A 24,058-nucleotide genomic window follows, 5' to 3' on the forward strand; every position below is an offset into this window, starting at 1 on the left:
TTCAGATTTGCTCTCAGCAGTTCCATAAATTTATTTACGGGGTTCCCTCCCTGATGGGTATCCTCAGCCTCTTCTTCTACATATTCTTTCTCATCATATTCATTATAGTCTATGTCTTCTTCACTTTCCTCATTTACTAATGGGTCACCTCGTTGTTGGTTAACAGACTCTGCGGGCTGTGCCCCGGTTCCTCTTCTACGGGGTGACATTATTCTGATAAGGAAAATTGGTCACATGATTATAACAGTTAGGCTATTTTATTCATATATAAGCATGTCATTTATTACTTAACAGGTTTTATAAAGTGCATTATTATAGACATCAATTCTTTAATAACTGCTTAGATATATATTCATAAGATCTCCCAGTTATATCCTGGGGATGAAACAACTAGCCGAGTTCATACATGCCTGGTTACAATCTATCACTGCTAGTTCTAAATACTGAAATGAAAATACATAAGCCGTGTACCCTGAAAGGCTAGGAACGCTATCTACTACTAGCAATCCTATCAAAATTGGTGACAAGTCACTCAGCCTTCTTCAAGGTCTACATCTAGTCACTAATCTCTCAGTCACTATCACTGCGAGTGAGGTCACGCACCCTCCTCATCGCTCCTGCAATCATCATCTTTGCATCGACTACCGGGATGTATCCTCCCACTGATGTCATCCTCATCTGAACCCTGGTACGGAGCTCGATCCCATCGATCTCTCTACGGGCTATGGCTGGGGAAGCAGCTCTGAAATCTCCGGGGTATCCTAGTCGGGTGGCTCTCTCAGCTGTTAGTGCCTGGCGTAACTCAGCAATGTGGGCAGACGCCGCTGTGATCTCAGCGTTAAGCTGACTCACTACCCAGTCGTGTACGGCTACATGCATGGTCGCCGGTGGTGGTAGAGGTGAGTCTGGGTCGCTAGAGGATATGTCATGGACCTCATGGAACTGTGCGCGTATCGCCTCCTCATCATCGTCATCAGTATAGGACATAGGGCTCTGGATCCCTGGGGGTGGTGTAGGAGAGCGAATAGCCTGGTGTGGGTACATCTCTCTATACTATGCCATTAACTACGGGGACAGGAAGCTCAGTCTCCTCCTCTAGGACATCCTCAGTAGGGTCATCGTCTGAATCATCAATGGGTGGGCTCTCTGGCTCGGGAATAGGGTTATGCTCAGGAATCATGACATCATCAACAGGGTCAACCTCCCTCCTAGGCTCCACTGGTACCTGACACAATTGGCAAGGTGTTACTAACTTAGAGTTGGAATTCCCTTGAGGGTAAAACAGTCAAGACTACCCGTGTAGCCCGACGACGAACTCGACTTGAGCTCTAATTGATCATTTTATTATTCTTAGGTCTATATATTTTATATCCTATCATTTCCAAGATTTGATAACCTAAGGCTCTGATACCATTTCTGTGGCGCCCCAAAACCCGGGGTCAGGAGTCTCGGAAGCCACGCTATCTAAACTTACACAACTCACACTACGATATGTAAATACTCACGCTTCACGACCCCACACTTAACACACACACACTACAGGTTATTATCTTGGAAACGAACCATCATTACTAGAGAAATTTTATTACAGCCCAAATGTAATTAGTCTTACCGGGGGTGACCTTTAAGTAAGGTTAATCCGCCGGCCGAATATACGTTTCTTATTTCTTATTTTACATAAACCATACTTATAAATAAGCCGAACTATAAACAACTGAAAACTAATCCAGCTTATTTCGACTACCTGAGGTACTGCACCAAACAATCTACGGAACAGCTGGCCATTTCCTACCCGTTTCCTGGCTGTGGTTCTCATGGCATGCATCTTGATTCACTGCTGTGTTGTATTAATTTAAGAAAACAAGTGTGAGCTAAGATGTTTAGCATAATAATGTACAGTATGAAAATGACTGTATAATAACATCATATATTATATATATTTTATTTAAAAGTAGATTTCTTGGTGTCCCACACCTTCTTATGAAAACAATTCTTTTAAGGGGGTTTTATAACCTGCGAATACCTTAATAGTAATCCCAGCACCTAGGCTTGGGTTACGATATTGCATATCAATTCCAATTGGAAGATTTTGGATATCTCACAGGAGCCACCGCATACGATGATCAGTCGTCCTACGGAAAGTAACCTTCTTTACTAGTAAAAGGACGAATACCGTCATCTCTCGGGTATCACCCTGGCCGCATTCGGGCTACGTGTCCCATTTTCAGGTATATACATACTTCACAAGTTCCTGAGTACACAAAGTACCTTCACCTGCGGTACCTTTGGTAGCCCATCCAGCACACGTAGTACCAGAGTCTACCCCTCCATTGTCCTTCAACAGAATTCTATCAATCTCGGGAACTTGAACCACATCGAAGTTCCCCAAGCATTTTGCTTGTTGATAGAGATAGTTTATCTTTTTAAAATATAAGTGTATATATATGTATATACGTACTTCCGAGAATTTCGGAGGAAGTACTAGGGATGTGTGTTGACCGTTGTCAACAGATAATTAATAAGGGGAAAAGTTTCTTCTTGAAACTATATTCAATATAATAATAAGTCGGGATAATATTCACCGACGATCTGAAATTATTCGAATGATACTTCTAAATCAAAAGGTATATCAGGATCTATGATCTTTAAATCAATAACAATCCTTAAATAAATAATCATTAATTAAATAGTAGTCTATAAATAATTAAATGATAATTGATATTAATCATACCTCGAATGAGTTATTCTTTTAAAAGATTTATTTAATTAGTATTCCTCAACTAGTTTGTGTTTACATAATTAATAATCTATAATGATTAATCGGGTTTGAAATAAATAAACGTTGAAGTATACTACTCCTATAATAAAGGAATACGTATATAATATTTAATATCCGAATCAATAAAATATAGTTGAGGGAATATGCTCATTGGGAAATTGTTTTTAAAAGTTCGAGGTGTTTTAATGTTTCGTAAGTGAACGATGAGTCCCTTTAAAACGTACCACTATGGACGTATAACCATCCTATAATATCTCCGGAATGATTCCCGGGTTTTATCTTAATCCCCGACCGACCCTCGGTCTTATACAATACATCACGCTTAAAGCGAAATAATCATTTCATGATATATATACTTATCGTACAACATCGCTATATTATGCAAAAATTCAACAACTACGTATCATGGCAAACATGGTATTTATGCGATGATAGTAAAATAATCCTTTCACAACACAACAGTAAAATGGAGTTGGGTTTGTAAACTTGCCTGGGTATCTCGAGGTGGAGGATTGTTATTCCTAGTTGACTAACAATGAGATTTACAGAAGGGGGGTTGAATGTAAATCTCAAAACTTTTTCAAGTTTTGAGCAGTTTATGAAAGTTGTGTGTTCAAGAAGAACAAGTGTGTGAATTGCTTTAAGCTAATACAGACAGATATATATTCAAGCACAAATGTAAAGAACACAACAGACCTTAAAAACTTTTCTGGTGGATTTGTTGTTCCACCAGAGATGGTATTTTAGAAAATCTGTGATTAAACAATGTTGATCACAGCTGCATCCTAGTACAAACTAGATGAATTTTCTCTCAATATTTTTCTAAACAGCTCTGGAAAATCTCTCATCTAATTACTAGCTTCTACTTGGTTTATATATTACCAAGTGTACAAGTGAAGAACAATATAAAATACAGTAATAAAATAAGATCTTCACTTGCTTCTTTTCCTGTTCACTCCAGTACTTTGTTGACTATTGCATCTTTGTACTAAAGAAGAACGGCTGCTTTTTCTGTTGTTCCTGAAATTCGGCTACCACATCTCAGTTGTCTCTATCAACCCATGTGCCTCTGTTTGTAGGTACAACTACCCCTTATCAACGGCTAATCATCAGAACATCCGTTGAAGCTTTCATCCGTTGATGCACTCATCCGTTGAAGGATGTTATCCGTTGAAGCTTTCATCCGTTGATGCACTCATCCGTTGAAGGATGTTATCCGTTGATGACTTTATCCGTTGAAGCTTTAGAGACATCCGTTGAAGCTTAGCTTCTCATCCGTTGAAGGTCTTTAAGTCATCCGTTGATACCACTTCACTTATACAAAATTACAAGGCATGAAGTATTTACAATTGGCCTTCCTATCTGCATATCATCTAGTAGTCAACATGACTCATAGTTTCTCTCAACTTCCAAGAATTACATTTTAAATACAGAGACTGAAATATGCTACAACACTAGACTTATTTCTAAGTAAAGCTACACCATCAACGGATAGCCAAAGTGGTCTTATCCGTTGAGGCTACAGACACTAAATTTCTACTTAAGTATTTTGTTAAACATATCATCAAACTAATGCACATACATTCCTAACAATCTCCCCCTATTTATGTCTATAAGAATTGTAGGCATAAATTCAGGGTTAACTTGATGATAACAAAACACTTAACAGATATATGAATTGAAACTAAGTAGAAATTTAAAAATGCTGCAAAAGTGTATGTACTAGGAGGTAATTGAAGATTTACAGTGTTTCCAAGGACACTCCTTTAGTCTGAGCAAATCATCTTTTTCTTCTTTGTTCCCTGGTTTTCTTTCCTAGCCTTTTGTCATTTTCCTCAATTTGGAGTTGGAGTTGTCTGAAGAATTCAGCTTCATCTTCAACACTGACATCCAACTTAGATTGCATTTCTTTGAGAGTTTCATTGCTGGCAATCTTGAGTTGGTCTTCAAGTCTGAAAAATCTTCTGACTCCTTTATCATCTCTAAATTCCATCAACCAATGAGGTGATTTGTGAATTTTCATTTCCCTTTCTTGAATGAGTAAAGTCCTGGGTAAAGCATTGGGCTCCCTCCAAGTTTTCCTTATATTGGCTATCTTGTTGAGAATTTCAGTCTTGGCAGTTCTGGTAAAGCCAGAATCCTTTTGTATAGCTGAAAAGACTCTAATCAAGGTAGAGTAGCCTTCATCCAGAATCCTGTGGAGAGGCCATGTTCTTTCCCCAGCTCCTTTATATCTGAACACTAATCTCTCTGGTAGCTGTCTGTAGGCAGCTATTCCCCTTACATCCTCCAGCTCATCCAGATAGAGTTCAATGTCTGAAATTTCTTTTATGTCACAGATGTGAACATAATCATCTTTAGAAATGGGTGACTTAGGCTTAGGTTTTTGTTTTTGAGTGAATTTCTTAGAGGTTATGGGAGGTATAGATTTTGGTTTTCTTTTCTGTTTCTTTGGTAGTGGAAGAGTGGTTAGAAAGGTAGGCAATTTGATAGTGTCCCAATCAATAGGTTCCTCTTTTGGAATGATTGGTTCACCATGGATGTTTATTGTGGGATCAGCAACAAGGGGTTCAGGTATGGAAGGTAGTGGTTTAGATATAGATTTGGTTACTTCAGTGTTATCTCCACTCCTTCTATGTGCCTTGGCCTTTCTTCTGTTTCCCTTCTGCCATTCCTCTCTTTCTTCCACACTCTCACCAAATATACTCCCTAAAACCTCATCTAGGTTTGTAGTCTTGTCTTCACCCCTGACTTCAATCCCTTTTTCTTTTTCAACTAGACCTGACTTTAGCTGTTGTTCAAGCTTTGCTTGTGCTCTTTTGTCAGCCTTTAATTGCTTGGCTTCTTCCTTCTTGGCTATTGAGAATTTGGGATGTCCTTGCATCACACATATGCTCTTTCCCTCTCTAATGATAATAGCTCTATTTCTCCTTACAGCCTCATCCATGGTCTCTTTGAGATAAGCAATACTCCTGCCTAAAATCTTGTTCTCATCAGCTTTTGGAGGAGGAAAGTCCACTTCTTTTAAAGGATTCTTTGTTGAGTCCTTATTGGATCTTTCATTGGGCTTGAGAATTATAGCTTGTAGTTCTTTGGAAGAAGCTTCTCCATCCTTATGACTCCCTACTGGCATGAGCTCCATGTTGATTGGTTCAATTTTTGTGCTGTATTTCACAGATGTTGATTTGTCTTGTGTAGAACCAAACAACAGTTGCAACCTTTCATCAATTCTCCTCCTTTGCTCTTTCACTTGAATTTCAGCTGCTGCTAGCTGAATCAAATCAATTCCATCAGGCTTGCCCTTGATTTGAATGATTGGAGAAGTAGTGATGGCAGGAACTAGCACTTTAGATATGTTGACTTTTGTAGATGGCTCTCCTTCCCCTTCCCTTTTACTCTCCCCCTTTTTGTTATCATCAAGGAGAGGGGTCAAGCCTTGTGCTTTTGCCAGCTTCATTAGGAGACTGGTTTGAGATTGTTGATTGTGAAGAATGGTGGCCACAGAATCTTCAATAGCTTGAACTCTGTCTTCTAACTTGGCCAACCATTTTTCAGTAACAGATTCTTTCTTCAATCTCAACACCAAGTCCTGCAATGTACCATAGGGCATGACTGAATCCAATTTTTCTGAAGTATAGGTTTTCAAGTCAGCAATATCCTTCCTGAGATCATCCATACTCAGATTCTGCTTCACTTGCTGCAGCTTCATGAGATGCAGTGAGTCCAGGTGAGCTTGAAGGATAGCCTTGATACTTGCATGTGAAGTATTCTGAATGGCCTGTTGAATAGTGTTGATTTGTTTGACTAAAGAGACATTGAATTCCCCTGATCTATACTCCTTAGTCAAGGCCCATTCAGGTAGATTTGGAATTGAACTAGGGCCTTCATCTCCCCCTAAGTTCATGCTTCCATCAAAAGAAATAGAGTCATCATCATCAGAATTTGCTCCAAATTCCTCAGATGGCTCACCAGCTGTAGAAGGCATTTTGTTAATGGCAGCTTTATCCCTTTGAAGAGATTCTGTTGTGTGCACTAGATGTAGTGACCTTGCTGCCTCCTCATTGCCCTGAGCAGCCAACAGTTGATAGGCTGTCACAGGATGAGTAAAAGTGTCAGCATCCAAGGAAATGTTATCAATTACAGCTTTGTAATGTTGCTGAAATTGTCTTTCCTTTTCAGCATCATCCACAATCATTGACTCATTAGCAATGGCTGGTTCCACCCTTGTATCTACTGTACCTGCTTTTCTCTCTTTTTCTCTATGTTCTTGCATCAGGGGCTCCCCCTGGCTCACACAACTCACTCCCTCACCTTCACCTACTAAGGTGGTACTCCACTCACTTACTTTTGCCATGCTGGAAGAAATAGCATGCATTTTTGAGCTCTCAATCTCTCCTTTTGCCTGGGAGCAACCCAGCCTCTCACTCAAATTGTCACTCCCTTCCCTCAATCCTAAGAGTGATTGCACAGTATTCATGTCTTCCACACTTGGAATTAATTCAGTTATTTGTGTAGAGACTGTCAACGGATGTGGAATATCCGTTGAAGATGAAACTGATGTTATCAACGGATAACTGCTGTTAAGCTTATCCGTTGAAGAACAACCACTTGTCAACGGATGAGTGATATCCGTTGAAGAAGGAAAAGAAGTTGAAATTGAAAGTGATATAACTGTTGAATCTGTGTAGATTGATTTGAGATGTGGTGACACAGATCCTTCAATTATATCTGAAAGAATTTGCGGGTGATCCAACAAATCATCTAAGAGATGATGATCACCTGTATTTGAGTGGGGCTTCTCCCTGAGTTGTAAAGAGGGAGAATCAGGAATTGATGGGAATAACATATCCACATCCAGAGATGGTGATGAAGTGTTTGGTGATTGATGTGTGATTATTGTGAGAGAATGGGGCTGTGACTCCACATTTATTGGAGTCACATCAAACTGAGTTTGAGAAGGCATAGATACAGAAGGATGTATCTGTGCAGTGTGTGCACCCTGTGTAGAAGATTGGGTTCTGGCCTTCTTTCATCTAATAAAGGCTTTTGTTGGTGAGTGTTTGGCTTTAGTGTCCCTCCCTCTTTTGTTCTGTGTTCCTGGTTTGGAACTATTTTCAATAGTAACATCCTTTTGGGAGGATGCTACTAGGGATGTGCTAGATACCTTTTCAACCACCACAGCTTTTTGAGAAACTGTGGCTTGGCTAGCTTGGGAAGCACTCAACTCTCCTTCCTTATCCTGGGGGTTTCTTTGATGTTCACCCCTCCCCTCACCACTCACACCCTGTTCACTCACCTCAGGGTTAATAGTTGGTGTTACAACTGTTGTCTTTTGAGAAACAACAGAGGTGGATTTCTTTGTCTTGGATTTTGAAAGTTTAGTTTTGGTGACCTTGGTAGAAATCTGTTGGGGCATCACAGATTTCATGGCCACACTAGAAGATAAAGAAATAGAGAGGTTGGAAGAAGTAGGAGTTGTAGAAGCAATTACCTCACCTACCTGAGGTGCATTCATGATTGGTAAATATACCAATGGCACACTGCTGTTAAGATCCATTCTCTTCAAGTCTGCAAGAACTCTTTTCTCTTGTGCCCAGCACTTGAGTTTATTATTCTCATTGATTATGACTAAACCTTCAGCAACATGGTTAGCCAATAACATAAAGAATCTAGCATAATAGATGTTATTAGGTCTATTAGCTTTGTTACCTGTAACACCCCCAGATCCGGGGTCGGGGATCCGGGTCGTCACGGTCTTTCTTTCCACAATATCACTTCACTTAATTAATAAATAACCTTATGCTGTGACCCCACACTAACACACACCACAACCCGTTATAGTCTCAGAGATGAAATTTAAATAAGTACAAGTCTTTGAATCCACAATTTAAAAGTTATTACAACCCAAAATGATTACTTGATAAATTTACAGTTAATTGCCATTATCTGCCACAAGTTATAATTATACATAATTGATTCTCAAAAGTAGATGGTCTGATCTACAATAGATCTACCTCTGCAGCTATAGCAGCTACAACATCAACGGGAAGACGCAGGACGCTTCCCACGCGCTTGCGCTGGGTCTGCTGGAGTCTGGCCATCTTTCCTAACTGTTGTTGTGTGATGAAGAAATAAAGCAAGGGTGAGCAGCAAGCCCACCAAAATAATATGTATAATGATTTAGAATATATGAGCCTACTCATAATACTCATGAAAGTCTTGGTCAAAAGAAATGAACCAAGTTTGATATCTTAATGCGATGAAGTCGCAAAATATTCAGTATATATACATATATACTTTTCAAAATATTGGAAGTCCTCTTCCATGCATAATATACACAAAGTCCCAGTGTATAACTGTATAAAAAAAATATCGTTGCAAGGTGATCTCATATATCTAACCTTGTCTCAACGTTTTTCTGAAAATCTTTGTCATTCATAAGACAATTATTAATTAGATATAAGGTTAAAAGATGAAGTTACAAGATACCCCAATATACTTATATCTTTCCCAAATACTACTTGAACTACCACCGTTCAAGTTATAAATTAGCTTCAAAAGTTCATCACATAGATGAGACTATAAGACAAGATTTGAATAGATTAAATCTTTAAAATATTATCAAAATAAAATGAAGTTACGAGATACTTCATTTGATGTAAACATCATTTTGAAAACTTGACCCTGCCAACACTCAACAATCGCCCAACCGTAGCCTTTCCATCGAAGTGCTCTGGGTAGTGTTGCAAAAATTATCCAATTGGATGATGAACTCATTACGGGAGTTTGCCGCGCCAGGAAGACCACTTACGATGATCAGTCGTAGTAGTACAACCCCACCATTTTCTACATGTAGAGGAGAACCTGTCGGATTTACTTGTCAACCGAACACTGAACTCCTAAGGAATGGACCGCCTTAGCGGAACTTCCAGGCCAATTGGGCCAATATAATAAGGCTGGGCCGGCGCTACTCGGCCACTTACGCCACTCCTAGTTCAGATGAATTCCATGACTCTGAAACGTAAAGCTCGTCCCCACTTTCCCCAAGTAGAAACTTGTTGATACGGCTCCACCAAGAAGTCGTATCTAGTTGGAAAGGAGAACTCACCGATATTTCCCAGGCGATGCCTGTTAATGGATTAACTTGTTCCAAGAATTTTACTTCCCGAGTGTTGGGTAAGTAATCGATTCATTTATCAAAACAGCAACCTCGTTGCGAATATAAAACACACCATAGAGCCGGATCCCTCAGGTTTTGAGTGAGTATTTAAATCCCCTTCGAAAGGAGGATCTTTAAAAAATGAGTTTTGGGATCCGCTCTAACTTTTAAAAATCATTTTGAAGACTCGCAAAACATTTTTAAGAATGTTTGGAGTGAAGCTGATTTAATGAAGTAAATCAGTCCCCAAAATATTTAGAAAATGTCTGAATATTATTATTTAAATAATATTCCCATAAAAAATAATCTTTATAAAATAATTGAAGTAGAAGTATTAAAACTTATACTTGAAATGAATAGCAAATAATCAAAGATATACTTATACGAAAGTAATATCTTTATTTGAATAATCAAAAATAAGTTTGATTATCGACACCTTATTCTTTAATAAAATAAAGAATATATCTCAGCAATTAATCGGAGTCATAGATCCTCAAATGAATATTCAAATAATATTCAATAAATAAAATAAGCTGAGTCATAATACCTCGAATGAATATTATAAATAATATTCATTAAATAAAATAAAGGAGTCATACATCCTCAAATGAATATTCAAATAATATTCAATAAATAATGTAAAGGAGTCATACGCCTTCGAATAATATTCGAAATAATATTCAATAATAAAATAAAGTTAAAGTTATCGAATAAACCTTATTCGATTAATAGTTTTAAAAACTATATCCATATATATATATATAAATAAATATATATATATATATACTCGGGAACATCGACTCCCGGTTTAGAAATATGTTCACCTTTTATCCCCTATACTAAGGGTATACGCAACTACTTGCTTATTTCTAGCATAGGTATTATGCAACTATAAGCATTGAAATCAACAGATAGATAACCAGATTACGAAACAGACATGCATATATACCATATTAGCATGCTCCAATATATCGCAAAATTTGCTAATAACAATCATGCAATATCACAAGATAATGCATATACATATATTTACATCACAACAACAGTATAACGGGTAGAAAACTTGCCTGAGCGACTGGGGTTACGAATGGCTCGGGACGAGTCTGGTAACCTATAAACAACAAGTAAGTTGGAATTAAACCAAAGTCACTTGTAAATCTATACTTTAACTAACTTAGACTCTAACGCTTGTTTTGCGCTCACTGATTCGCTTAAGTCACTCGAGTACCCTCGGCTCCACCATTTTTTATAATTTAACCATTACAAGTTTTAAGGCAATTCCTTCGCGAGTGTCTTACCAACTGCCTAACACTCTTATCATAAATGTTTCATACATTAATTAACCCTTTTTGGTCTTTAATCTATGTTTCAAAGTAAGGCGAGGGGAAAAGTTTCGTTCGCGAAATGCCGTTACTTGAAACGGTCGTTTCTCCTAAACCGTGCATCGGAATCGGACGAACTACATATCAAAACGAAGCTCGTAACATGAGCTATCTAAACATGGCAGTGGTCATAAACTAGCAGGGGGTTCTCGGGTCCTAATGTTATGCACAAAACAGTCTAAAGAAAATCGGACGTTACGACGGCTATGTTTACGCGATTACCAATATTTATACCACTCCAATTCTTTACCAATTCACTACAAACCACCCAACCATCATCAATACATCAAACACAACTTATATCAAGGCAAAGTCAGTCCATAATCTCAAGGTTTTCCAACTTATTCAACCGCAAACATGATCTACTAACCATAACTTAAGATTCATTAACCATTAACCAAGATTCATATCCAAAATCACCACAAATCCAACCAAACTATCTAACATACATGGATCTTGCTATACATACATGGATATTTCTATATATACATTAATCCATCCATAAACCCATCAAAACTCAAAGTTCAAACTATAAGTTAAAGGTGAAAGTTGTTTATACCTTCTTGAAGCTTCCTAACACAACCCAAGAGCTTTGAATGCCTAAAAGAACCTTGATCCTTGCTTGTATAACCTTAATCTTTCATAAAAATTCAAGAAAACTAAAGTTATTTCTTGAAGGTTACTATTCACCATCTTCTTCCTTGATTTATTGGAAGAGATTGTGAAGGAATTAGGAGCTTAAACTTATAGCATATCCATATCTATGTACAAGGAAGCTTAGATAATTACCTTGTGATTTAACAATGCTTGGAACTTGATTTTTGAAATTCTTGCCCTTGAAAAAGATGAAAAGCCGAGAGCAAGATGATGAGAATGAAATGATTTTGTGTTTTTTGATTTGTTTGGCTTAGCTTGGTTGTTTTTTGTTTTGTTTTTGGTTAATTACCTTAATAACCTTATATTTGTGTGGTTATAAACCAACCACACCTCCTCCTTCCCTATGTCATGCTTACATCACATTGCTATGTCATCCTCCCTTCCTTGTCCTCTTCTCATTGGTTGGGTGACATCACTTCCTCTAATCCCTTTGCTTAACTTCCTAATTGTTTGCCTAATGACCGCTGATCTGTTATACGGTTCGCTTAACTTTCGTTTTCGTTTATCGTTTGAGGGATCATACCCGGGATCTTATTACTTAGGTTCCCTTAACCTTTCTCAATATATTATATTCCTTTTATGATCCTCTCCTATAATCCTTTAATTTAAATCCTTTTTATCCTGTTACCTTATACTCAATTCTCTCCGTATCTAGTGGATTTCCGGGAAAAATCAAAGTGTTCAGAATTGGATTCTGACGATCTTTACATACACTTATATACCACATAGAGTACTAATAATATCCCATAAGATCAATAACAGAACCCCTACATAGCGTGGCATGAACAGTTTTCTCATTCAGCAAAAACACTATTCATAAGGGTTTCAAAAATTTCCAAAAATTGGGGTTATTACAGTCTCTCCTCCTTAAAAGGATTCCGTCCCGGAATCGGATAGAAATAAATAGGGATACTTTCTTAGTATTGCACTTTCTAACTCTCAAGTCAATTTTCCCACATTGTGGTTCTACCATCAAACTCTTACTAGTTTGATAACCCTTCTCCTAAGCACTCGTTCCTTTTCACTCTATAACCCTTCCTGGTTGCTCCATATAGGTTACGTCGGGTTGCATATCTATGCGCTCATATGCCCCTATTTATCTGGAATCTGAATTACACTTCCTTAACATTGATACGTGAAACACGTTACGACCTGCTACATGTTCGGGGTTAGGGCTAGCTCATATGCTAACTTCCCAAACGTCTTAATATATCCAAGGGTCCAACAAATTGTAGACTTAGCTTTCCTTTCTTTCCGAACCTCATCAATCCTTTCCAAGGGATACCTATAACATTACTAGGTCCCCTATTTCATACTCTTTATTCTTTCGTGTCAAATCAACATACTTATCATGACCATCTTGGGCTACTACCAGCCGTCCTCTGATTAGATCTATTATATCCCTGGTCCTTTGGACTACTGCGGGTCCGAGCATCTTGCGCTCTACAACTTCATCCTAACATAAGGGAGATCGACATTGTCTTCCCTCAATGATCTCATAAGGCGATATCTCGATAATGACATATGATCTATTGTCGTAAGATAACTCAATCCGAATTAAGTGATCATTCCAAATTCTTTCAAGTCTATTGCACAGACTCTCATTATAGCTTTTAACATTAGAGCTTTTGCTTCTCAATACCCATTCTTTTCCAGTTCGTAATCGCTACTACCTTCCGTTCCTAATATTATACTGGTTATACTTTTGCTCGTTAGCATTCTATAACCTTTTAATAACCATGCCAACCTTAGTATCACGAATGTGTTTTCATTCCGAATACTACCACAACTTTATTACTCCTTTTTCAGCTGTTTCTATTTTCGAAAGCTTAATCCTTCATATAGAAGTAAAAGAATTTATTGAGAGATCACTATGATCATGAACACTTGTTATATCGCATAGTTAGTACAGAAGGTGGCCAGCCTTTAGTACTTGACAAGAAATTAAACAATAGATGGTATCCTACTAGGCTTCTATCACACAGATAGATAGTCATTCGGCAATACCTCCCCTTTCTGGAAGGGTTGTTCTTCTCAGCTTACATGAAATGAAAAGAAGAGAAAAGAACGAATTGAAGAGAATTGTATATATGAAAAAATATACTGCCACAAAATATCTGGCTTGGAACCTACCTCTGAACTATAGAGGTTTGTCATAGGAGAACAAAACATATATGTATTTATATCAACATCAAGTATTATAGCATCGTATTTCATGTGCCTAAATATTTTCGCTATCCCGTCCATCATTCTATGGACCCATGCCCTTCTTCGAGCTTATACACCATTACCTTTGAAACTCCCTCGACATCGAAAATCGAACCTGGGATCTCATTCTAGACATCATCGTTACTAGAATTCTATGCTTGTACCGCAACCTTCCTCGTATAATAATACGACTCTCTATTGATAAGAAAGAATAATAATTCACTATGTAGATACTCTACTTAATTAGTCTATTAATGATAACTTATACACTACCACGACCCGATTAGTGGTACTCAATCTCAACACCCATTCCAATACAACTCTCACGGTTGTAATCAGCTCAATACTCGCAGAATCATTGCTGCCTTACTATGGTCCACCACTGACCTACTGTCGTCATTCATTTTCCATGAAGTCTTAATAGCTAACCATACGGAGTCCATACAGGTCGTATCTAATTCTCCTAAGGAGTTAACATAACCACCAATCACAATTCATGAAGAACACTCCAAACTCTGACGTACTTTCATGACATGAAGTAGATAAAATTGCAGAAGAGTTTCAATCAAAGCAACGATAGCAGGTTAATACCATTCTTAATCATATGCCTTAAATAGAAGACTTAACTCAAAGGTTCGTCTAGTCCTTTTTGAAACATGGTCCTGGCTTATCTCAAGATAGGACCTCCTAAGATAGATAGCCCGCTCATGGCGATTACACGAATTAAACCTTTACCAACTACTATTACGGTTGGGTATTGCACAGTCATCAGAAGGAATGTCAATCTTCCAAACCATAATACAACCTTCACAGTTTTAACCATCCTCACTGTATTATTTTGGCACAAGCGCCTATAATTATCCTCTTACCTTTAAAGTGTCGGCCACCTCTTTGGCCTTTCCTGATAGTAAAATTTCCTTACAGTCAATTTCATTTTAACCACTTTCACAAATTTTCTACCCTATTTCCGATCACTGCTTGAGTGAAGATGTTTTCCTTAAAATCTGATAAGTAAAAAAAAATCACCATTTTTCCATAAGTAATTGCCTCAGTCTTTAGAGGTTAATCACTGTCATGACTGACTCTCAATCATAAATAGAACATCTTTTATCTTAAGTCCTAATTGCCCTGAATAATTTCGACCATTACTGGTTCGATCCATACTTTCTCGTGGTTTAACACGTGCTCCACTTGGCAACACTATAATTACGTCATATTTCCTTTATCCACATTTCTATTCTTGAGAATTTCGAATATTTCCTTTCTCCTTGTAAAACCTCTAAGGTTATCCTTGAATCGTTCCTCCTGTATTCCCTAGATACAGGGCATATCAAAATACCATATACTAATACTAGAATCATTGTCTATATACTTTTGAAAAAAAAATTCTCCACTGATTCTTTAAAGGTTGTTATTACCTTAATCCTTTCCAATTCATACTGTCAAATTTCATACTATCCCTATTAAGGGTGAAATGCCAACCTTTATGCATTCCCCTAGGATTCATTTTAAGTTACCGATGTTCTATCCTTAATTCCACCTTTGAAAAGGTACATGCATCCATCCATGGATAAACCAAGTCATATATCCTTGATAGATTATCTTCTTCATCATTCCCACCTCGATAGTCTATACCTAACTTCATAATAGCATCCTTATTCAAATTGAGGTCAATCCATTGGCCTCCAAAAGATAACAATGGTCATCTGCTTTTCTTTCCTGATTTGGTAATGATAACATGGATGTTCTGGAAGATATTGGTCATGTTCAACGTGAACTTCTTCTTAATAATTCCTTATTTACTTTTGTTGTTTATCTCAACAGTCATCTCAATGTTGGGATATCTTTCATATCTGGCGTCTCCCTTTCTGGGTATCATGCCACCGGTCTTACACTTTACCTTCTTGAAGGTCACTTCCTTCATCCAATTTTCTTAATTTCTTACTTTCTTGTCTCCTCAGTCTATCCGCGTCTCATTATTTATCCTTCGAATTATCTCAAGGTTTCCTCGAATCTTCCCAACTTACAGGGGATAAAATATATGTATCTCTTATACCTTCAACCATCAATTTAACTCATGGTGAATCACTCTCATCCGGACGATTACATACTTTTCTATTTCTATTTCTACGAGTCTTTAGGGTTTCCTCATACCAAACTCCCTTATCATTCCTCAACTCTCTTGCCTTTATATTCCTTTCTCTTATCGTTATTTCATGAACCAACACAACATAAGCATTGATTTCAAACATCCCGTCATTCTGGATTCGTGTCTTCAGAACGAATCTTGATAACTTTTACAACTTAGATTCATAATTCATCATACTCGTCTGCCTTTGTTCTGGCTCTTAAGCTTTTACACTATCTCCATAACCTTGGGAAGTACTTTCCTGAAAACAATTGACTGAACTTAAATCAGTTTATTATAATCTCTTGCTCCGTGTCTTCCTTGGCCTTTCACCAGCGGGTGGTCTCTCTCTTAGGAGGGTAAGTGACAAAAACACTCTTTTGTGATTCGTCAATTATTTAAAATCTCAAATGATTCCTGCATTTCCTTTAGCCAGGCTCTTGCCTCGACTGGGTCAGCTTGTTACTTGGAACTCTGAGAGCTTAGCGATTTAAAGGTCCTGAAAGAATTTCTCACTGTATTGTTTCCTCAGGGTGGTGGGTGGGAATAATAGTCTAAGTTCTGTCTAGAAAGGGCCATAAATTATCATATAGGAGTACCGTCTCGGGTCTCCTTTCCTTACTCGACTTCTGTTTCTTAAGTCTGAACATTTCCTCCTTCTCCCCATAATCGGGGTCATCCTTCATATTTTAAATCCTCATTTTCACTTCATTATGTTATGGGTTCTTTCTATCTTGATGGCGACCTCCCTGACTATCACGTTCAGGGTTTGCTCTAAATCTTATTCCTCAAACTAGCTGTCATCTAAGATCTCATCCTTAAGCTCTTGAACATTTGGAACCCAATACCTCATTATTCCCTTATCATCTTTCTCGGTATTAATCTCATATTTATTTGTTGGCTCTCTGCCTTCATTCATCACCTTTACTGGCACAATATGTTCTTTTCCAATAATTCGGGCTGTATTGCTATCTCAAACAGCTTTTCGGTACCGGCTCCGGTTACCTTCACTACTATTTCCATTTTCTCAAAATCTCTTATAAACTCTCCAAAAGACATTATCATCTTGAGTCTCTCCTTTTTTACTAAGGGCATCAGCCACCATATTGGCTTTCCCCGAATGATAAAGAATCTCCCAATCATAATTCTTGATTAGCTCTAACCGCCTCCTCTGGCGTATGTTGAGCTCTTTCTACGCAAAATGTACTAGAGCTCCTATGGTTTGTGTAAATCTCGCACTTCTATCCATACAAGTAGTGCCTCCAATATTTAGGGCAAACCTATTGCCACGAGCCCAAGCTCATGGGTGGGGATATCAAATTTTATATTCCCTTAATTGTCTTCACGCGTACGCGATTACCTTGCTGTGCGGTATAAGAAGCACCCTAATTCCTTATGCGAAGCGTCACTTACAAATCACAAAATCTCCTTTTTCCATCCGGCAATGCCAGGATAGGGGCCATCACCAACCTCTGCTTCAGTTCTTGAAAGTTGTTCTCGCATTTCTCTGTCCATTCGAACTTCTCAGTCTTACGAGTAAGCCGCGTTAAAGGGGCTACTATCTTTACAAACTTGAACGAACCTCCGGTAGTGACCGGCCAATCCTACCTCTGGTAGTCGACCTAACCATGATCATCAATTCATCAGTGGTCCTTTATCCAATCTTATCAGGATCCTCCATGGGATCCTCCTCAACAACTATCCCTTCTAGGACAACATCCTCAACCTCAGGGTTCGGAGTCCCGCTACCATATACGATAAGGAACTACTCTTCTATCACGATATTTATAAGGGTTCCCATAAGGGTTTTAACTGTCAGTACTACGTTAGGTAGCCCGACTATGAACTTGGCAAGAGTTCTTATTATCTTAGTTATTATCTTAACGTCACATCATCTCTGAGGTTTATAACGCTTAGCTCTGATACCATTTCTGTAACACCCCCAGATCCGGGGTCGGGGATCCGGGTCGTCACGGTCTTTCTTTCCACAATATCACTTCACTTAATTAATAAATAACCTTATGCTGTGACCCCACACTAACACACACCACAACCCGTTATAGTCTCAGAGATGAAATTTAAATAAGTACAAGTCTTTGAATCCATAATTTAAAAGTTATTACAACCCAAAATGATTACTTGATAAATTTACAGTTAATTGCCATTATCTGCCACAAGTTATAATTATACATAATTGATTCTCAAAAGTAGATGGTCTGATCTACAATAGATCTACCTCTGCAGCTATAGCAGCTACAACATCAACGGGAAGACGCAGGACGCTTCCCACGCGCTTGCGCTGGGTCTGCTGGAGTCTGGCCATCTTTCCTAACTGTTGTTGTGTGATGAAGAAATAAAGCAAGGGTGAGCAGCAAGCCCACCAAAATAATATGTATAATGATTTAGAATATATGAGCCTACTCATAATACTCATGAAAGTCTTGGTCAAAAGAAATGAACCAAGTTTGATATCTTAATGCGATGAAGTCGCAAAATATTCAGTATATATACATATATACTTTTCAAAATATTGGAAGTCCTCTTCCATGCATAATATACACAAAGTCCCAGTGTATAACTGTATAAAAAAAATATCGTTGCAAGGTGATCTCATATATCTAACCTTGTCTCAACGTTTTTCTGAAAATCTTTGTCATTCATAAGACAATTATTAATTAGATATAAGGTTAAAAGATGAAGTTACAAGATACCCCAATATACTTATATCTTTCCCAAATACTACTTGAACTACCACCGTTCAAGTTATAAATTAGCTTCAAAAGTTCATCACATAGATGAGACTATAAGACAAGATTTGAATAGATTAAATCTTTAAAATATTATCAAAATAAAATGAAGTTACGAGATACTTCATTTGATGTAAACATCATTTTGAAAACTTGACCCTGCCAACACTCAACAATCGCCCAACCGTAGCCTTTCCATCGAAGTGCTCTGGGTAGTGTTGCAAAAATTATCCAATTGGATGATGAACTCATTACGGGAGTTTGCCGCGCCAGGAAGACCACTTACGATGATCAGTCGTAGTAGTACAACCCCACCATTTTCTACATGTAGAGGAGAACCTGTCGGATTTACTTGTCAACCGAACACTGAACTCCTAAGGAATGGACCGCCTTAGCGGAACTTCCAGGCCAATTGGGCCAATATAATAAGGCTGGGCCGGCGCTACTCGGCCACTTACGCCACTCCTAGTTCAGATGAATTCCATGACTCTGAAACGTAAAGCTCGTCCCCACTTTCCCCAAGTAGAAACTTGTTGATACGGCTCCACCAAGAAGTCATATCTAGTTGGAAAGGAGAACTCACCGATATTTCCCAGGCGATGCCTGTTAATGGATTAACTTGTTCCAAGAATTTTACTTCCCGAGTGTTGGGTAAGTAATCGATTCATTTATCAAAACAGCAACCTCGTTGCGAATATAAAACACACCATAGAGCCGGATCCCTCAGGTTTTGAGCGAGTATTTAAATCCCCTTCGAAAGGAGGATCTTTAAAAAATGAGTTTTGGGATCCGCTCTAACTTTTAAAAATCATTTTGAAGACTCGCAAAACATTTTTAAGAATGTTTGGAGTGAAGCTGATTTAATGAAGTAAATCAGTCCCCAGAATATTTAGAAAATGTCTGAATATTATTATTTAAATAATATTCCCATAAAAAATAATCTTTATAAAATAATTGAAGTAGAAGTATTAAAACTTATACTTGAAATGAATAGCAAATAATCAAAGATATACTTATACGAAAGTAATATCTTTATTTGAATAATCAAAAATAAGTTTGATTATCGACACCTTATTCTTTAATAAAATAAAGAATATATCTCAGCAATTAATCGGAGTCATAGATCCTCAAATGAATATTCAAATAATATTCAATAAATAAAATAAGCTGAGTCATAATACCTCGAATGAATATTATAAATAATATTCATTAAATAAAATAAAGGAGTCATACATCCTCAAATGAATATTCAAATAATATTCAATAAATAATGTAAAGGAGTCATACGCCTTCGAATAATATTCAAAATAATATTCAATAATAAAATAAAGTTAAAGTTATCGAATAAACCTTATTCGATTAATAGTTTTAAAAACTATATCCATATATATATATATAAATAAATATATATATATATATATACTCGGGAACATCGACTCCCGGTTTAGAAATATGTTCACCTTTTATCCCCTATACTAAGGGTATACGCAACTACTTGCTTATTTCTAGCATAGGTATTATGCAACTATAAGCATTGAAATCAACAGATAGATAACCAGATTACGAAACAGACATGCATATATACCATATTAGCATGCTCCAATATATCGCAAAATTTGCTAATAACAATCATGCAATATCACAAGATAATGCATATACATATATTTACATCACAACAACAGTATAACGGGTAGAAAACTTGCCTGAGCGACTGGGGTTACGAATGGCTCGGGACGAGTCTGGTAACCTATAAACAACAAGTAAGTTGGAATTAAACCAAAGTCACTTGTAAATCTATACTTTAACTAACTTAGACTCTAACGCTTGTTTTGCGCTCACTGATTCGCTTAAGTCACTCGAGTACCCTCGGCTCCACCATTTTTTATAATTTAACCATTACAAGTTTTAAGGCAATTCCTTCGCGAGTGTCTTACCAACTGCCTAACACTCTTATCATAAATGTTTCATACATTAATTAACCCTTTTTGGTCTTTAATCTATGTTTCAAAGTAAGGCGAGGGGAAAAGTTTCGTTCGCGAAATGCCGTTACTTGAAACGGTCGTTTCTCCTAAACCGTGCATCGGAATCGGACGAACTACATATCAAAACGAAGCTCGTAACATGAGCTATCTAAACATGGCAGTGGTCATAAACTAGCAGGGGGTTCTCGGGTCCTAATGTTATGCACAAAACAGTCTAAAGAAAATCGGACGTTACGACGGCTATGTTTACGCGATTACCAATATTTATACCACTCCAATTCTTTACCAATTCACTACAAACCACCCAACCATCATCAATACATCAAACACAACTTATATCAAGGCAAAGTCAGTCCATAATCTCAAGGTTTTCCAACTTATTCAACCGCAAACATGATCTACTAACCATAACTTAAGATTCATTAACCATTAACCAAGATTCATATCCAAAATCACCACAAATCCAACCAAACTATCTAACATACATGGATCTTGCTATACATACATGGATATTTCTATATATACATTAATCCATCCATAAACCCATCAAAACTCAAAGTTCAAACTATAAGTTAAAGGTGAAAGTTGTTTATACCTTCTTGAAGCTTCCTAACACAACCCAAGAGCTTTGAATGCCTAAAAGAACCTTGATCCTTGCTTGTATAACCTTAATCTTTCATAAAAATTCAAGAAAACTAAAGTTATTTCTTGAAGGTTACTATTCACCATCTTCTTCCTTGATTTATTGGAAGAGATTGTGAAGGAATTAGGAGCTTAAACTTATAGCATATCCATATCTATGTACAAGGAAGCTTAGATAATTACCTTGTGATTTAACAATGCTTGGAACTTGATTTTTGAAATTCTTGCCCTTGAAAAAGATGAAAAGCCGAGAGCAAGATGATGAGAATGAAATTATTTTGTGTTTTTTGATTTGTTTGGCTTAGCTTGGTTGTTTTTTTGTTTTGTTTTTGGTTAATTACCTTAATAACCTTATATTTGTGTGGTTATAAACCAACCACACCTCCTCCTTCCCTATGTCATGCTTACATCACATTGCTATGTCATCCTCCCTTCCTTGTCCTCTTCTCATTGGTTGGGTGACATCACTTCCTCTAATCCCTTTGCTTAACTTCCTAATTGTTTGCCTAATGACCGCTGATCTGTTATACGGTTCGCTTAACTTTCGTTTTCGTTTATCGTTTGAGGGATCATACCCGGGATCTTATTACTTAGGTTCCCTTAACCTTTCTCAATATATTATATTCCTTTTATGATCCTCTCCTATAATCCTTTAATTTAAATCCTTTTTATCCTGTTACCTTATACTCAATTCTCTCCGTATCTAGTGGATTTCCGGGAAAAATCAAAGTGTTCAGAATTGGATTCTGACGATCTTTACATACACTTATATACCACATAGAGTACTAATAATATCCCATAAGATCAATAACAGAACCCCTACATAGCGTGGCATGAACAGTTTTCTCATTCAGCAAAAACACTATTCATAAGGGTTTCAAAAATTTCCAAAAATTGGGGTTATTACATTACCCAATCTAGTACCTAATTCTAGCATCACATAGTTGCTAAAGTTAAAATACCTATCAGAAACAAGCATATAGAGCATATTAACTAGAGATGAAGTTATGGCATCAAAATTACTAATTTTCCCAGAGAAAACCTTTATAAAGGCATCCCCAAGGAAACTCCATTCTTTCCTAAGGCCTTTTCTTCTAATACTCCCTAAATTAGCAGAGTTAAGAGAATAACCTATGGAATCTAACATGCTGGATACATCACTATCAGTGTGTGGTGTCATGGCATTGTTCTCAGGCAATTTAAAACATGCTTGTAAATCATCACAGTTAATACAGTGAGTTTTACCTTTGAGAGTGAAGGAGATAGTCATATCCATGGAGTTGAACTCAGCAATTGTCCAAATCTCCTCAACTACTTCACAGAAAATTGTTGGGGCTTCCAGCATTGCATAGCTAAGTTTACAGTTTTTGATGAAGTCCATCATTTTGTGATAGTCTGAGTGGGCTTCATTCTTTTCTACCAAAGCTATGAAATTGTTCTTTTCATAGATGAACCCAGATTGAGACATAATCTTCACGACTGGTGCCATTTTTGTGAGTAGAAATTGCAGAGAATAACTTGAAGTTTTTGCAGAGAGAAAATGGTAAATGCTTGAAATTTCAAGAAAGCGTAAAGTAAAAATGAACAATCAGAAGGACTTATATGCTTTCTCAATTTAATAAACAAAAATATAAAAGAAAGATTTATCAATAAATATGCGTTAGTGAATTTCAGCCGTTTAAGAATAAACTGTAAGTATTCTAAAAACTACCTTTAAAACCAATACATACAGATGTATGTATGAGTATCAACGGTTAAGAGAATAGAATCAACGGCTGTTAAACACCTGAATCGATTGATGTGACATTTCAACGGATAAGGCAAATTGTCATCCGTTGAAAGGTACTTCAGTTTTATCCGTTGACGGATAAAAATTCCAGAAATGTATTTGTCTTTCAACGGATAATGACTATCCGTTGATAGAGCAATTTTGACTTTCAACGGATAGGGAACATCCGTTGATGAAATAAACTATGTTAAAAGTCAAATTTGTTCTTAGCAACTAATATATTTCAGGCTTCAATTCAAATTGCAATAAAGACATGAATTTTAAGAGTAATTAAGCATACCTAGCTCACTTACCAATCTTGTGAATGTTGATTCATCAAGTGGCTTGGTAAATATGTCAGCAATTTGTTGTTCACTTGGAACAAAATGTAGTTCCACTGTACCATTCATGACATGCTCCCTAATGAAGTGGTACTTGATATCAATGTGCTTGGTCCTTGAGTGCTGCACAGGATTCTCTGTTATGGCTATGGCACTTGTGTTGTCACAAAAGATAGGAATTCTATCAACATGAAGTCCATAGTCAAGGAGTTGGTTCCTCATCCATAACACTTGAGAACAGCAACTTCCAGCAGCAATGTATTCA

This window comes from Apium graveolens, chromosome 10, assembly GCF_009905375.1.
Source record: "Apium graveolens cultivar Ventura chromosome 10, ASM990537v1, whole genome shotgun sequence".
NCBI classification, from domain to species: domain Eukaryota; kingdom Viridiplantae; phylum Streptophyta; class Magnoliopsida; order Apiales; family Apiaceae; genus Apium; species Apium graveolens.